Source organism: Procambarus clarkii, chromosome 26, assembly GCF_040958095.1.
Source record: "Procambarus clarkii isolate CNS0578487 chromosome 26, FALCON_Pclarkii_2.0, whole genome shotgun sequence".
Classification (NCBI taxonomy): Eukaryota; Metazoa; Arthropoda; class Malacostraca; order Decapoda; family Cambaridae; genus Procambarus; species Procambarus clarkii.
The window spans coordinates 18052996-18070194 of record NC_091175.1 but is presented as its reverse complement, the minus strand read 5'-3'; the positions used below and the strand labels follow the sequence as shown (position 1 = coordinate 18070194).

The following is a 17199-nucleotide window of genomic DNA, read 5'->3' as shown; positions in this document are numbered from 1 at the left end:
ACATACTGCAGCCCGTCCTCCAAACAAAGACCCAAAGTCCATTCCATGCATCCGCCAAACCCGCTGTTTATGAATGAAAAACTGTTTACACACGACTCACAACTGCTGACGTTACCTTGCCTTGAGGTTACCTTGAGGTGCTTCCGGGGCTTAGTGTCCCCGCGGCCCGGTCGTCGACCAGGCCTCCTGGTTGCTAGACTGATCAACCAGGCTGTTAGACGCGGCTGCTCGCAGCCTGACGTATGAGTCACAGCCTGGTTGATCAGGTATCCTTTGGAGGTGCTTATCCAGTTCTCTCTTGAACACTGTGAGGGGTCGGCCAGTTATGCCCCTTATGTGTAGTGGAATCGTGTTGAACAGTCTCGGGTCTCTGATGTTGATAGAGTTCTCTCTCAGAGTACCTGTTGCACCTCTGCTTTTCAACGGGGGTATTCTGCACATCCTGCCATGTCTTCTGGTCTCATGTGATGTTATTTCTGTGTGCAGGTTTGGGACCAGCCCCTCAATTATTTTCCACGTGTAAATTATTATATATCTCTCCCGCCTGCGCTCAAGGGAGTACAGATTTAGGCTCTTTAGTCGGTCCCAGTAATTTAGATGTTTTACTGAGTGGATTCTAGCAGTAAAGGATCTCTGCACGCTCTCCAGGTCAGCAATTTCTCCAGCTTTGAAAGGGGCTGTCATTGTGCAGCAGTACTCCACTCTAGAGAGCACAAGCGTTTTGAAAAGTATCATCATCGTTATAGCATCTCTAGTGTGAAAAGTTCTTGTTATCCAACCTGTTATTTTTCTTGCAGTTGTGACGGCTACTTTATTGTGTTCTTTAAAGGTAAGGTCTTCCGACATGAGTACACCCAGATCCTTTACATTGCCTTTTCGTTCTATGTTATGATTTGCCTGAGTTTTGTACGTGGTTTCTGTTTTTATATTTTCAATTTTTCCGTAGCGCATGAGCTGGAACTTATCCTCGTTAAACACCATATTATTTTCTGTAGCCCATAGAAAGACCTGATCTACATCTGATTGGAGGTTTGCCGTGTCCTCTATGTTGCCAACTCTCATGAAAATCCTAGTGTCATCTGCAAAGGATGATACAGTGCTATAGGTTGTGTTCTGGTCTATGTCCGATATGAGGATGAGAAAAAGTACTGGAGCAAGCACAGTACCCTGGGGAACTGAGCTCTTCACGGTTGATGGGCTGGATTTTATTTTGTTGACTATTACACATTGGGTTCTGTTAGTCACGAAATTGTAGATCCATCTGCCTATTTTCCCGGTAATTCCTTTTGAACGCATTTTATGTGCAATAACACCATGGTCACATTTATCAAAAGCTTTTGGGAAATCTGTGTAAATTACATCAGCGTTTTGTTTGTCTTCCATAGCATCTAATGCCATATCATAGTGGTCCAGCAACTGCGACAGGCAAGAGCGCCCTGTTCTGAAACCATGTTATCCGGGGTTATGGAGATGCTGTGATTCCATGTATTTTGTGATCTTACTTCTTAGCACTCTCTCAAAAAATTTTATGATGTGCGATGTTAGTGCTATCGGTCTGTAATTTTTTGCCTCTGCCTTATTTCCTCCTTTATGGAGTGGTGCTATCTCTGCTGTTTTTAGTATGTCAGGGATAACGCCAGTATCTAGGCTTTGTCTCCACAGAATGTGAAGGGCCTGCGACATTGGTTTTTTACAGTTCTTGATGAATATGGAGTTCCAAGAATCCGGGCCTGGTGCAGAGTGCATAGGCATACTGTTTATGGCTTCTTCAAAATCTACTGGGAATAGGGCGACTTCTGATATATGATTTGATGTTGGTATCATATCCATGAAAAATTCATTTGGGTTATCAATCTTTAGTGCATTTAATGGCTCGCTGAAAACAGAGTCGTACTGCTTCCTCAGTAACTCGCTCATTTCTTTGTTGTCATCGGTGAAAGTTCCATCTCCCTTTCGCAGGGGCCCGATACTAGATGTGGTTTTTGATCTTGATTTTGCATAGGAGAAAAAATATTTCGGATTTCTCTCTATTTCACTGATGGCCTTTTGCTCTCTTTGCCTCTCCTGGGTTTTGTATGATTCTTGTAGCTTGAGTTCAATTGTTTCTATTTCTCTACCTAACCTTCTTCGCCGTTCTTGAGATAGGGTGCGACTCTCAAGTTGTTCCGCGATTCGTTTTCTTCGCCTATATAGGGAACGACGTTCCCGTTCCAATCTGCATCTCTTTCTCTTTTTTCGTAAGGGTATGCGGTTTGAACATATTTCTAATGCTACTGAGCTTATTTTTTCCAGGCACTGGTTCAGGTTTGCATTTCCTAGCTGTTCTTCCCAGTTTATTTTTGTGAAGTCCTGGTTTATTTGCTCTCAGTTTATCCGTTTATTATTGAAGTTGAATTTGCTGAAATCTCCACCGGGAATCTGGACTCACGTCCGAACACTTCCGGAACAAGTGCTTCACTGACGACTTGTGTTCGAACCACAACGCTGTAAATGCTTCACCCACGTACTACAAATACAAATAATCGCCAACAGAACCCAACACCTAACTTAACCTACGCCTATATATGCACAATATGCTAATAACAGATACAGAAATCACAATAGCGTGATGCATCAAGTGAACAAAACCCTGGTTTGTGTCTCGGAGAGACTGCTGGAACCGTTGGTAAATCAGGATGATTTCCCGGTTGCAATTCTTTTACCATGTCGTAGCTCAGTTGATTAAGGCAGCGTCTGGGATCCTCTCGGACGTAGGTTCGAACCCTCATCACGGCCTTTGTGGATTTGTTCACTATGCTAATATATTATAATATTAATTTATATTTGAGAACATTCCCATTTTGAATGAACAGCATGTAAAAGTTTATGAATGCGTTTGTGGGGTCGACCGCTGGATGGAATGGACTTGAGTCGAAGACGGGTTACATCTTGAGAGTTAGGGGTGGGTAGGATGGGGGTGGGGGAGCATTACACACAGGTAGGTAATTAGGGTGTAGTTAGGTCATCACATAACAATGCAATTAATGGCCGGATAGTTTGTGGGTGCTCACAGAGCATTGTGTTGACCCTAACAACGACTCCCTGCCCCGCGGGAAATTGCAGCTGATCCTCTTCTAAACAAGTCCCTTCACTTGGGGTGGACGGTAGAGCGACGGTCTCGCGTCACGCAGGTCGGCGTTCAATCCCCCGACCGTCCACCAAGTGGTTGGGCACCATTCCTTTCCCTCCGTCCCATCCCAAATCCTTATCCTGACCCCTTCCCAGTGCTATATAGTCGTGATGGCCTGGCGCTTTGCCCTGGGAATGCCCTTCCTCTTTTAAACACATGTTTGAACTTGTGCTTTTAAACGGGCAATGAACTTATATAGAATACAAGTTGGCCTACAGCTCACCTAGTTGTGCTTGCGGGGGTTGAGCTCTGGCTCTTTGGTCCCGCCTCTCAACCGTCAATCAACAGGTGTACAGGTTCCTGAGCCTATTGGGCTCTATCATATCTACACTTGAAACTGTGTATGGAGTCAGCCTCCACCACATTGCTTCCTAATGCATTCCATTTGTCAACCACTCTGACACTGGGCCAACTTAGGTGACCGTTTACCACTAGGTGAACAGAAGCATCAAGTGTCAACGTGCCCAAACGTCACTCCCTGACCGAGAGAGTCCTCAGCCCCTCCTGGTCGGGGTATCCACGCCGTATGGGAAATAAATATGTGAAGGACGTTTAGGACCTTTCTAAATCACAGACCACCAGTGGGGTCTAAAACCTGGACCATTATGACCACTGTGGCGTCATGGTGACGTCACGGTGATGTCATGGTGACGTCACGGTGACGTCACACACCTTGTGCAAAACGTAGATTGGGTTAGGATAGGTTAGATTGGGTTGGGATAGATTAACTTGGACTGGGTTAAGGACAGGTTTGTATAGAGAGAGTAAGGATGACGCAGGGAAGTACATACGCTTTCCTTAGCTCTTGGGCCCCAGTTCAGCTGGGCTTAATACCAGACAACTGAGACGAGGGGGGGGGGGGGGGCCGTCCTTGTTGGGCGGTGAAGGGGGGAGGGACGCCAGCCTCGGGCCTAACCTAATCTGGTTGAGAAAGTGTGGTGGAGGGGGGTTGAGGGGGGGGGGGGGAAGCTGGGGGCTTTGTGGGGGGGGGGGGGGAAGTGAAAGTGGTGAGGTGGGGGGGGGGTGAGAGACGATGGGTGCGCTTTTTTATATCTCCTTCCTTCCTCCTCCTCACAATGCGCATCTTCCTCCTCACAATGCGCGTCTTCCTCCTCACAATGCGCATCTTCCTCCTCACAATGCGCGTCTTCCTCCTCACAATGCCCGTCTTCCTCCTCACAATGCGCACCTTCCTCCTCACAATGCGCGTCTTCCTCCTCACAATGCCCGTCTTCCTCCTCACAATGCCCGTCTTCCTCCTCACAATGCCCGTCTTCCTCCTCACAATGCGCATCTTCCTCCTCACAATGCGCGTCTTCCTCCTCACAAAGCCCGTCTTCCTCCTCACAATGCCCGTCTTCCTCCTCACAATGCGCATCTTCCTCCTCACAATGCCCGTCTTCCTCCTCACAATGCCCGTCTTCCTCCCCACAATGCCCGTCTTCCTCCTCACAATGCCCGTCTTCCTCCTCACAATGCCCGTCTTCCTCCCCACAATGCCCGTCTTCCTCCTCACAATGCGCATCTTCCTCCTCACAATGCCCGTCTTCCTCCTCACAATGCGCATCTTCCTCCTCACAATGCGCGTCTTCCTCCTCACAATGCCCGTCTTCCTCCTCACAATGCCCGTCTTCCTCCCCACAATGCCCGTCTTCCTCCTCACAATGCCCGTCTTCCTCCCCACAATGCCCGTCTTCCTCCCCACAATGCCCGTCTTCCTCCTCACAATGCCCGTCTTCCTCCTCACAATGCCCGTCTTCCTCCCCACAATGCCCGTCTTCCTCCCCACAATGCGCGTCTTCCTCCTCACAATGCCCGTCTTCCTCCTCACAATGCCCGTCTTCCTCCTCACAATGCCCGTCTTCCTCCTCACAATGCGCATCTTCCTCCTCACAATGCGCGTCTTCCTCCTCACAATGCGCGTCTTCCTCCTCACAATGCCCGTCTTCCTCCCCACAATGCCCGTCTTCCTCCTCACAATGCCCGTCTTCCTCCTCACAATGCCCGTCTTCCTCCTCACAATGCCCGTCTTCCTCCTCACAATGCCCGTCTTCCTCCTCACAATGCCCGTCTTCCTCCTCACAATGCCCGTCTTCCTCCTCACAATGCCCGTCTTCCTCCTCACAATGCCCGTCTTCCTCCCCACAATGCCCGTCTTCCTCCTCACAATGCCCGTCTTCCTCCCCACAATGCCCGTCTTCCTCCTCACAATGCCCGTCTTCCTCCTCACAATGCGCGTCTTCCTCCTCACAATGCGCGTCTCCTCATATTTAACGCTTTCGTCTCCTAATTCTTAGATTTCTTTCTCAAATTCTAGTGCTCACTTGGGACACATTAGACAGTCGAGGACACTCCCTCTGCCCCCTCCCCTGTACCTGGGAGGGGACAAGGTCAGACCTCTCATTTTCTCCCAGATAAACATCCTCCTTCCCCTCCCACACACACACACGCACCAATGACATCATGGGACGCCACTCCCACGTTGTGTCAAGTTCCCAGACCCGCGGATCGTCCGTCGTGGTTTCCTTTTTCCTGCCTCTCCCACGCGGTTATTCCAGTCCTCTCCCTTCCGTTCAGGCATACCACCCCTTCCTCCCACACAACTTTTCCAGCCGTTCTTCCACATAATTATGCCAACAATCCTCAGCTCTTGGGCCCCAGTTCAGCTGGGTTTAATACCAGACAACTGAGACGAGGGGGGGGGCGTCCTGGTGGGGCGGTGAAGGGGGACCTCTGGGGACCTGCACCTGCACCTCCCATGCAACCAGCCTCCCACACGGCTACACCAGGCACTTGACCAGACAACTATGGTCAGTAAGCTATTGTGGTCAGTAAGTTATACTAATAAAACTTCCGGTTCTTGCACGTTCAGTGTCTTGAGTAACAGTAAAAAAAAAACTAATAACATTTCTTTAGTTACTGCTGTGGTAAGGAACAGAAAACGGTCTTGCTTGTGAAGAAAGAAAACATATTCACAATATTCTATGAGTAACTAATCTATTTAAGCCTTACGTATGTTTCAGGATGATTTTTTTTTTTGAGATATATACAAGAGTTGTTACATTCTTGTACAGCCACTGGTACGCGTAGCGTTCGGGCAGGTCCCTGGAATACGATCCCCCGCCGCGAAGAATCGTTTTTTCATCCAAGTACACATTTTACTGTTGCGTTAAACAGAGGCTACAGTTAAAGATTTGCGCCCAGTAAATCCTCCCCGGCCAGGATACGAACCCATGACATAGCGCTCGCGGAACGCCAGGCGAGTGTCTTACCACAACACCACGGAAACCATTTCATTAACATAATTTCTGACATTTGTCATAAACAGATACCACATACACGTGATGAACTTAACACGTTGGACTGTAAACAAAACTATGGGGACCAAATCCCATTCGAACCTATCCCATTATCAGGCACAGGAAGCCCTATTACATTAGTCAAAGTCCCCATTAGCCATTCAACAAGAATACGACCCACAACAGTTGTCTAGATCTGCACTCAGACCATGCAACAATTTGCAGACGATGAGTAACAATATGGGTCAACAATGTAATGGCTGAAGATATGATGCAAGAATTTATTGAAATGCAAGAAAAGAAGGGTTAACAGTCTCCGTGGCACAGTGGTAATACGAAGCCCGGCGCTTCGCGAGCGCATTTGGCCTGGGTTTATATCCTGGCCGGGGGAGGATTGACTGGGCGCCAATCCTTAACTGTAGCCTCTTCACCCAGCAGTGAATGAGTACCTGGTTGTTAGACGATGAGAGAGACCTATCTTGAGGTTATCTTGAGATGATTTCGGGGCTTTAGTGTCCCCGCGGCCCGGTCCTCGACCAGGCCTCCACCCCCAGGATGCAGCCCGTTACAGCTGACTAACACCCAGGTACCTATTTTACTGCTAGGTAACAGGGGCATAGGGTGAAAGAAACTCTGCCCATTGTTTCTCGCCGGCGCCTGGGATCGAACCCAGGACCACAGGATCACAAGTCCAGCGTGCTGTTTGCTCGGCCGACCGGCTCCGACCTGGAGGAATGAGAGAGATAACTGGGCAATAGACCAACATATCCACAAGGGCCGTGACGAGGGTTCGAACATACGTCCGAGAACATCACGCTATCGCGATTTCTGTGTGTAATAGACCAACAGAACTGGCCCACACGGGCCTGACCTAGTTGGGCCCGAAAAGTAAGAGTGTCAGGCGGACGGAAATGTTTTAATGGTCACCCATCCGCTCTCTGCCCATACCTCGCGTCTAGCAGGAGGAAGTGGCTCTTGTGTAAGTATACAGTGTGTGTGTGTGTGTGTGTGTGTGTGTGTGTGTGTGTGTGTGTGTGTGTGTGTGTGTGTGTGTGTGTGTGTGTGTAGGTAGGTGTGTATGTTTCATGTATCCACACCCGCCCACGGGCATGTGTGGATACATGAAACACACACACACACAAGGTATAACCTATCATATATTAGCAGTCGTGCCGCTCCACAATAACGAGGCCAGTGAAGGGAAGAATACCAAAGTGTTAATGCTTCATATGACTTGACGCTCCGTGGATAATACCCCATTGGTCATGGGGGCTCGAACCTGGGTATGTTTACACAACTACATTCTCTACACTTTCCTTGTTATTGCTCCCTAAATCCATTTTTTTATGTATTCTTAGCCAGATTTGAAGAGATGAAGAAGATGGCTTTGTGTGTGACGTATAAAGTTTGTTCATGTGTTTTATACGGGTCATTCTGAATGACATAGGAGTTTTAACTAGAAAGTATATGATAACACTATTCCGACAGCTTGTCGATGGCGTGCTAAACAGGTTCCCGTCCTTCACTGGCGGACGCTGTGGTCAGAGGACAGAAAGGTATTTGTGTGACCATTTCACATTCTCACGTCTTGGTAAGCGTCAGATATGAAGCGGTTTGGCTTAACTCGAAGCGTACGAAACAGGGCGACTAACCTAGCATGGTAGCTTCTCATTAGTCCAAGATGCGTCAGTATTACAGGGGGTTTAGTGTCACTACAGCGTCGGTATTTTGACGCTGTGATTGATAGCTGAGGGAGCCGGCCGGCCGAGCGGACAGCATGCTGGATACGTGATCCTGTGGTCCCGGGTTTGATCCCGGGCGCCTGCGAGAAACGATGGGCAGAGTTTCTTTCACCCCATGCCCCTGTTACGTAGCAGTAAATAGGTACCTGGGAGTTAGTCAGCTGTCACGGGCTGCTTCCTGGGGGTGGAGGCCTGGTCGAGGACCGGGCCGCGGGGACACTAAAGCCCTGAAATCAACTCAAGATAACCTCAAGATAGCATCAAAACTGTATGAGAGAATAAGCTGTACACTAATCCCGTCATTCTCCGGCAGAAAATGAATATTTAACGGGACAGGTGCGTGGTGGTTGATGCGTACAGTTGATGATTGATGAAGATTAAGCCACCCAAGAGGTGGTATGGGCAAGAATAGCCCGTGATTCAGTGGATAATAAGTATGTGTGTGTGTGTACTCACCTAATTTTACTCATCTAATTGTGCTTGCGGGGGTTGAGCTCTGGCTCTTTGGTCCCGCCTCTCAACTGTCAATCAACTGGTGTACAGATTCCTGAGCCTACTGGGCTCTATCATATCTACATTTGAAACTGTGTATGGAGTCAGCCTCCACCACATCACTGCCTAGTGCATGCCACCTGTTAACTGCTCTGACACTGAAAAAGTTCTTTCTGACGTCTCTGTGTCTCATGTGGGTACTCCGTCTCCACCTGTGACCCCTTGTTCGCGTACCACTCGTGTTAAACAGTTTATCTTTATCTACCCTGTCAATTTCTCAGAGAATTTTGTAGGTAGTGATCATGTTTCCCCTTACTCTTCTGTCTTCTAGTGTCGTGAGGTGCATTTCCCGCAGCCTTTCCTCATAACTCATGCCTCTTAGTTCTGGGACTAGCCTAGTGGCATACCTCTGAAATTTTTCCAGCTTCGTCTTGTGCTTGACAAGGTACGGGCTCCATGCTGGGGCCGCATACTCCAGGATTGGTCTTACATATGTGGTATACAAGATTCTGAATGATTCCTTACACAGGTTCCTGAAGGCATGTGTGTGTGTAAATCAAGAAAATTAACACGTGATGAAAAATGTGACAGTGTCAGACCACGAAGGAAGAATTGAAACAGGAATTTCCTTAAGTACTTTCGTATTTAATAATACATCTTCAAAAGGATCCTTCTGAACATGTATTATTAAATACGAAAGAACTTAAGGAAATTCCTGTTTCAATTCTTCCTTCGTGGTCTGACACTGTCGCATATATATATATATATATATATATATATATATATATATATATATATATATATATATATATATATATATATATATATATATATATGTCGTACCTAGTAGCCAGAACGCACTTATCAGCCTACAATGCAAGGCCCGATTTGCCTAATAAGCCAAGTTTTCATGAATTAATATGTTTTCTCTAGTTTTTTTCTTACGAAATGATAAAGCTACCCATTTCATTATGTATGAGGTCAATTTTTTTTTAATGGAGTTAAAATTAACGTAGATATATGACCGAACCTAACCAACCGTACCTAACCTAACCTAACCTATCTTCATAGGTTAGGTTCGGTTAGGTAGCAGAAAAAGTTAGGTTAGGTTAGGTTAGGTAGGTTAGGTAGTCGAAAAAACATTAATTCATGAAAACTTGGCTTATTAGGCAAATCGGGCCTTGAATAGTAGGCTGAGAAGTGCGTTCTGGCTATTAGGTACGACATATATATATATATATATATATATATATATATATATATATATATATATGTCGTACCTAGTAGCCAGAACTCACTTCTCAGCCTACTATGCAAGGCCCGATTTGCCTAATAAGCCTAGTTTTCATGAATTAATGTTTTTTCGACTACCTAACCTACCTAACCTAACCTAACCTAACGTTTTCGGCTACCTAACCTAACCTAACCTATAAAGATAGGTTAGGTTAGGTTAGGTAGGGTTGGTTAGGTTCGGTCATATATCTACGTTAATTTTAACTCCAATAAAAAAAATTTACCTCATACATAATGAAATGGGTAGCTTTATCATTTCATAAGAAAAAAATTAGAGAAAACATATTAATTCAGGAAAACTTGGCTTATTAGGCAAATCGGGCCTTGCATAGTAGTCCAAAAAGTGCGTTCTGGCTACTAGGTACGACATATATATATATATATATATATATATATATTACTGAAAACTCCTGTTTCTTGTATATGTATATTTAGGTTATACTTGAAAGGGAAAGATTGCCAATTCAGTGGTCAAAAAAAGTTAACAAAAAAGTTGTCGCATCAGAGACAAAAAACACAATAGTGACCACTTTTTATCGATAGAAAACCTGCCTTCAGCCTTTGTATGTGAGAGTGAGCTGCTGTTGTTGACTGCTGCTGCTGCTGCTGTTGTTGACTGCTGCTGCTGTTGTTGACTGCTGCTGCTGTTGTTGACTGCTGCTGCTGTTGTTGACTGCTGCTGCTGTTGTTGACTGCTGCTGCTGTTGTTGACTGCTGCTGCTGTTGTTGACTGCTGCTGCTGTTGTTGACTGCTGCTGCTGTTGTTGACTGCTGCTGCTGTTGTTGACTGCTGCTGCTGCTGTTGTTGACTGCTGCTGCTGTTGTTGACTGCTGCTGCTGTTGTTGACTGCTGCTGCTGTTGTTGACTGCTGCTGCTGCTGTTGTTGACTGCTGCTGCTGTTGTTGACTGCTGCTGCTGTTGTTGACTGCTGCTGCTGTTGTTGACTGCTGCTGCTGTTGTTGACTGCTGCTGTTGTTGACTGCTGCTGCTGCTGCTGTTGTTGACTGCTGCTGCTGTTGTTGACTGCTGCTGCTGTTGTTGACTGCTGCTGTTGTTGACTGCTACTGTTGTTGACTGCTGCTGCTGCTGCTGCTGTTGTTGACTGCTGCTGCTGTTGTTGACTGCTGCTGTTGTTGACTGCTACTGTTGTTGACTGCTGCTGCTGCTGCTGCTGTTGTTGACTGCTGCTGCTGTTGTTGACTGCTGCTGCTGTTGTTGACTGCTGCTGCTGTTGTTGACTGCTGCTGCTGTTGTTGACTGCTACTGTTGTTGACTGCTGCTGCTGCTGCTGTTGTTGACTGCTACTGTTCTTGACTGCTGCTGTTCTTGACTGCTGCTGTTGTTGACTGCTGCTGCTGCTGCTGTTGTTGACTGCTGCTGCTGTTGTTGACTGCTGCTGCTGTTGTTGACTGCTGCTGTTGTTGACTGCTGCTGTTGTTGACTGCTGCTGCTGCTGCTGTTGTTGACTGCTACTGTTGTTGACTGCTGCTGTTGTTGACTGCTGCTGTTGTTGACTGCTGCTGCTGCTGTTGTTGACTGCTGCTGCTGTTGTTGACTGCTGCTGCTGTTGTTGACTGCTGCTGCTGTTGTTGACTGCTGCTGCTGTTGTTGACTGCTACTGTTGTTGACTGCTGCTGCTGCTGCTGTTGTTGACTGCTACTGTTCTTGACTGCTGCTGTTGTTGACTGCTGCTGTTGTTGACTGCTGCTGCTGCTGCTGTTGTTGACTGCTGCTGCTGTTGTTGACTGCTGCTGCTGTTGTTGACTGCTGCTGTTGTTGACTGCTGCTGCTGTTGTTGACTGCTGCTGTTGTTGACTGCTGCTGCTGTTGTTGACTGCTGCTGCTGTTGTTGACTGCTGCTGTTGTTGACTGCTGCTGCTGTTGTTGACTGCTACTGTTGTTGACTGCTGCTGCTGCTGCTGTTGTTGACTGCTGCTGTTGTTGACTGCTGCTGCTGCTGCTGTTGTTGACTGCTGCTGCTGTTGTTGACTGCTGCTGCTGTTGTTGACTGATGCTGTTGTTGACTGCTGCTGCTGCTGCTGTTGTTGACTGCTACTGTTGTTGACTGCTGCTGCTGCTGCTGTTGTTGACTGCTGCTGCTGCTGCTGTTGTTGACTGCTGCTGCTGCTGTTGTTAACTGCTGCTGCTGCTGCTGTTGTTGACTGCTGCTGCTGCTGTTGTTGACTGCTGCTGCTGCTGTTGTTGACTGCTGCTGCTGCTGTTGTTGACTGCTGCTGCTGCTGTTGTTGACTGCTGCTGCTGCTGTTGTTGACTGCTGCTGCTGCTGTTGTTGACTGCTGCTGCTGCTGTTGTTGACTGCTGCTGCTGCTGTTGTTGACTGCTGCTGCTGCTGCTGTTACTGCCATTCAGTCATATAGATAATAAGCAGACTTTGGGGCGGTGTGAGGTGTCTCTTGTCCCACTAGAGGCAAGAGGCCTAACCAAGCCTCCTCTGTCTCTTCTGCCTTCCTCTATTTCTGCTTCTCTTCCTCCTTATCCTTCCGCCAAGTCTCCTGCTCCTCTTCCTCATCATCCTCATCCTCATAATCCTCATTCCCTATATCACCACAATCCTGTTCTTATCCTACTCATTAGATCGTCACATCACGCCATTGTGACATATAAACCATAATAAATATATACTAGGTGTTACCCGGCTGTTCCCGGGTCTCTCTCTCTCCCGGGTCTGTGCCTCTCAGTCCAGCCTATGTCCGTCCCGTACCCCAGACCATTCCCCCTGCAAAGTTGGGTGAGGCTCTTCCTTAGCGTCTGGGCTCCAACCTGGACAGAGAGACATGCTCTCTTATAGATATAGATTGATCATTATTTTCCAATAAAACTTACCACAATTCTGTTCAGAAATTATAGCTATTATTAAATTAGCCTGTTCAGAATAGGATAGACTTAAGAATATAAATCGGCCAATTAGCCTAACGTCTATTGTGGGAAAGTTACTTGAATTAATAATTGCAAATACAATTCGTCTCCATCTTGAAAAACATAAATTAATAAATGAGTCGCAACATGGTTTTACAAATGGCCGTTCATGTTTAACAAATTTGCTAACTTTTTATTCCAGCATAGTTGAGGCAGTTGATAGTGGTAAGGATTGTGATGTTGTGTACCTTGACTTTAGCAAAGCTTTTGATACAGTGCCACATGAAAGACTAATTTACAAAATAGAAGCTCATGGTATTGGGGGTGCTATATTAAGTTGGATTAGGGCCAGGATTGCCAGATTGGGCTACAAGTAGTGATTTGGGCTACTTTTAAGAGCCCCACGCTCCCAATTTTTTAATTTCGCTACTTGCGACTTTTTGGGCTAGTTTAAACGCAAATTGGGCTACTTTGGGCTATTAATATTAAGAAACTCAATGCTTATTTATGCTTTAATAATATAATCTGTACAAATCACAGCCGATTCCAACAGCCTGATTGACTAGACCACTTACCGCAGGAGAGCCCTGGTCAGAGACCGGCCCCTGGGGACGTTGATCCTAGGAACCTTTGAAAGAAAAAGTAACCGCAAGGCAAGGTAATCCTCCCCAGGGGCAATAGATTTCCCAACCTTAATTGTTAATAATACTTCATCCCAAAAGCTACACCTGGTTCCACAGATCTTCATTAAGGGGAGAAAGTTATCTAGAAATTTACAGATTGATAAATGATGGGAAAGATCCCTTACAGTTAATACCTTTGTCAGGAAGACGATGGTTGGCAAGGAGCGGTAGTGTAAAGCGGCCGTTTGATCAGTGGGGTTCTCTAACAACTCATTACCAAATAGCTTTTTCCTCTTGTGATAAATATGTTGCAAGGCAACTATTTTCAATGTACGCTGATCCCTCCAATAAGCTATATTTCACATGTCTCAAACCAATCCTAAATGATTTTGAAAGGATGAATTTACTTTATCAAAGGGTGAAGCAGATCAGTATAGCCTTCACACTGTCTTAGAAAACTTCACTCTTGGAATACTCAGAAGAATCTTTCGTCCTCATCATGCAAAGCTTCATGTTAATTTGGACTACATGTCTATGTATCTGCCCCTGGAGAAAGTTGACTTTGGTTACGAATTTTCAACACTTCTGGCCACTAACAGACAAAACAATTATACAACCCAGGAAAAGTTTCAAAATGTTCAAGAAAGATATGATAATTTTTTAATGAAAGCTTGCAAATAGCTTCTTTCTCGTATTCTAAGTAATGTTGAAACTATAAAAAAAGGTGAAAAATCTGTTACCTATCATATGCCTTAGCTTACATGGCCACCATTTTCGGAACTTCCGTTAGTATTAGCTGACCAATCTAAGTTTAGTGAAATTGAAAGTCAGTGGCGCCTACTGTTAACCATTGACTAGTCCAACATTTGTAAGGGACAAATTCCGACATCTGAATCGTCATTTTAGACCAAGACAACAACTGTCAAGAACACTGCTGGCGATCCCATACTGATTGACCTTGCTGAGTTTGTGTTGAAAATATACAGCTTGCCAATCAGTAATGCCCTGGTTGAACGGATATTTTCGAGAGTAACGTCTGTGAAAACTAAACTGAGAAATCTTGAATGGGAATGGGACTTGAGCTTTTGACATCAGTCTTGAGAATCAAAACATATCTTGAAGAAAATGTAACTTGTTGCTCGTCATTTGAACCACTCATGTCAATGCTTAAATATGAGTCTGCAATATACAAGAACGAGGTTGTGGATGCAGATCAAGATCTTGGTAATCTTCAACTGTAAAGACGTGGAAGGACTTCACACCCATTAAGCTTCAAACAGTAAATATTGGTAAGTTATCCTGTTATCATATTGGTTAAATATATATATGCAGAGATAATGTTAATAAAATAATTAAAATCGCTTAATGTACTCTATATATCATAATAGATTAATTTGAAACCCGTATCAGTTACTAAACAAAAAATTGGTCTACTCTTATTACAAATTCGCTACTTTTAGACCGTCAGCTCGCTACTTTTAGCAGTTTGAAGCTGGCAACCCTGAGTCAGAATTCTGCTCAAAAATCACGCTCAGGAGTCAAATTTCGGACATTTACGATATTTTGAAAACTGCAGGGGGGTTTGGGCAAAATATGACCCATCGCCGTTTTCAGTAATTGGCATATTTTCGGTGTAAAAAGTCTTAATTTGAAAATGAAAATAGGTGCAGAGAGTCAGAATTCGGCTCAAAAATCACACTCAGGAGTCAAATTTCCGACATTTCAGATATTTTGAAAACTGCAGGGGGGTTTGGGCAAAATATGACCCATCGCCGTTTTCAGTAATTGGCATATTTTCGGTATAAAAAGTCTTAATTTGAAAATGAAAATAGGTGCAGAGAGTCAGAATTCAGCTCAAAAATCACGCTCAGGAGTCAAATTTCGGACATTTACGATATTTTGAAAACTGCAGAGGGGTTTGGGCAAAATATGACCCATCGCCGTTTTCAGTAATTGGCATATTTTCGGTGTAAAAAGTCGTAATTTGAAAATAAAAATAGGTGCAGAGAGTCAGAATTCGGCTCAAAAATCACACTCAGGAGTCAAATTTTCGACATTTCAGATATTTTGAAAACCGCAGGGGGGTTTAGGCAAAATATGACCCATCTCCGTTTTCAGTAATTGGCATGTTTTCGGTGTAAAAAGTCGTAATTTGAAAATGAAAATAGGTGCAGAGAGTCAGAATTAGGCTAAAAAATCACGCTCAGGAGTCAAATTTCCGACATTTCAGATATTTTGAAAACTGCAGGGGGGGTTTGGGCAAAGTATGACCCATCGCCGTTTTCAGTAATTGGCATATTTTCGGTATAAAAATTCGTAATATGAAAATGAAAATAGGTGCAGAGAGTCAGAATTCGGCTCAAAAATCACACTCAGGAGTCAAAATTCCAACATTTCAGATATTTTGAAAACTGCAGGGGGGGGGGGGGGTTTGGGCAAAATATGACCCATCGCCGTTTTCAGTAATTGGCATATTTTCGGTGTAAAAAGTCGTATATCATAATAGATTACTTTGAAACCCGTATCAGTCACTAAACAAAAAATTGGGCTACTCTTATTACAAATTCGCTACTTTTAGACCGTCAGCTCGCTACTTTTAGCAATTTGAATCTGGCAACCCTGGTGTTCGGTGGTCAGTGCCGCTGAGGATCTTGAGGGAGGCGGGTCACGCCACCAGTTGTCCCATTTAATACCAAAATATCCGTTAAATTATGTACTCATGATCAATAGTGGCATTATCAGTCCTTTCTCTACAACTGGATAAAGTCTTGCTTTAAAACGTTAAGGATTGAACAAAAAATACTTCCCAGAAACACGATGAAATGTCGACATGTTGTTAAGCAATTATCAACGGCTGTTTAGGCTAGATGCTGTTGTTGTATTGATGTATTATAGATTCTTCTTGTGCATAGCTACAGACACATGCACGATGCGGGTAAGACGTAGAAAAACACCCAAACTGTGATTTTCAGATTGATGTATTTAAGATTGTCTTATAATGCATAAATAAATAACAAATAGTTTAAATTATAATAAATGAATTCATAATAAGCTCATAAATTTGTTACTACAGCCCGTGGAAATATCCGTGATATTAATGTCCATTATATGTTTAAATTTACGTTAAAACTTTTTTTTTTTTTTACAGAATGCAGAAGCTATCTTCAATGACAGCTAAACCAACTGAGCTTTTTATTCTATGGAACTTTAAATGAAACTTTATCAACCTTTCCAAGCCTGTTGGTTCTCCCGTGACGCAAATTGGAACGAATAATAAATTGCAGCCAATTTCCTACTGATTTTTGGAATTAGGTAAGTTATACTGTAATATATTTCCCATTTTCATGTCTTCCAAGTGTTGTATAGCCCAATCGGCTCCATAATTGACTTCTTTTTACCTCCGTGAGACATGGTAGCGAGAGAGAGAATTATCAATAGAAAGCACCAAGCCATTACGGCTATATAGCACTGGGAAGGGGTCAGGATAAGGATTTGGGATGGGACGGGGGGAAGGAATGGTGCCCAACCACTTGGTGGACGGTCGGGGATTGAACGCCGACCTGCATGAAGCGAGACCTACCGTCCAGCCCAAGTGAAAGGACCGAAATATGGTAAGAGTCATTTGGGATTACTGAAAAGCCAAGCACGTTCATCATTTATTGATATCGTAGTTTGATATAACAACCCAACAACTTAACAAACT

The 17199-nt window shown here is 44.8% G+C and overlaps 1 long non-coding RNA gene across 1 annotated transcript in view; it reads left to right on the top strand.

Moving 5' to 3' along the window:
* The window catches only part of LOC138369037 (uncharacterized), a 160875-nt gene extending 144071 nt beyond the window's left edge, over positions 1–16804 (top strand). The window contains exon 4 of the long non-coding RNA XR_011229728.1: positions 16645–16804. This is a non-coding gene — a long non-coding RNA (uncharacterized lncRNA). The remainder of the gene's footprint in view (positions 1–16644) is intronic.
* The last annotated feature ends 395 nt before the right edge of the window (positions 16805–17199 follow it).